Genomic DNA, 831 nt, shown 5'->3' with positions numbered 1-831 from the left:
GATGTTACACAGAAATACGAAAAAAGCGGTGCCGGACTAAGACATTTCCAATATTAGGGCATATATAGTTTCGAGTATGACATTATTGTAACTTTTTTTTTTCTTTTTCTCCTTTTGTGATCAGTAGGGGTACCTTATACATTATCCGAGAGTGCACGAGTTTTCACCGTTGTAAACTACTGCAAGGAGGCAATATGGCCAGCAATAACAAACGCTGAAAACATCACAGGCGGTGGCTTCGCTCTTAAACCGGGCCAATCCGCCGTCTACACCGCTCCGCTAGGGTGGCACGGTCGGATCTGGGGTCGGACAGGCTGTAATTTTGACAAGAATGGTAACGGAAAGTGTGAAACGGGCAGTTGTGGTACCTTGCTCAATTGCACCAGGCCCGGTGACCCGCCCACCTCAATTGCCGAATTTACCCTTGGGGATATAGATTTTTACGATGTTAGCCTTGTGGATGGCTTTAATCTTCCCATGGTTGTTAAACCTAATAGTAATGGTAAAGGAAATTGTAGCACCGCAGGTTGCGACGGCGACTTGAGGCAAAATTGCCCGCCGGAGCTTCAAGCTAAGGACGATGGGAAAGTCATCGCTTGCCGGAGCGCTTGTGATGTGTTCAACACCGACGACTACTGCTGTCGAGGAATGTTTGGAAACCCTATGACGTGTTTGCCTACAAATTATTCAAGAAGTTTCAAACAGTTTTGCCCTGCAGCATACAGCTATGCATACGATGATCGTACCAGTATTATTACATGCTCTGGAACGGACTATACTGTAAGCTTCTGTGGATCAAGGTATACTTACATTTTAAGCAAATATTATAAC

General features: G+C 45.1%; 1 pseudogene; it reads left to right on the top strand.

Moving 5' to 3' along the window:
• Positions 1-57: 57 nt before the first annotated feature.
• Positions 58-817, top strand: LOC112094906 (annotated as a pseudogene).
• The last annotated feature ends 14 nt before the right edge of the window (positions 818-831 follow it).

The sequence above is a fragment of the Morus notabilis genome, unplaced genomic scaffold (assembly GCF_000414095.1).
Source record: "Morus notabilis unplaced genomic scaffold, ASM41409v2 C11324274, whole genome shotgun sequence".
NCBI lineage: Eukaryota > Viridiplantae > Streptophyta > Magnoliopsida > Rosales > Moraceae > Morus > Morus notabilis.
The sequence above is the reverse complement of the archived record's forward strand: the minus strand, read 5'-3'. Positions and strand labels throughout refer to the sequence as shown.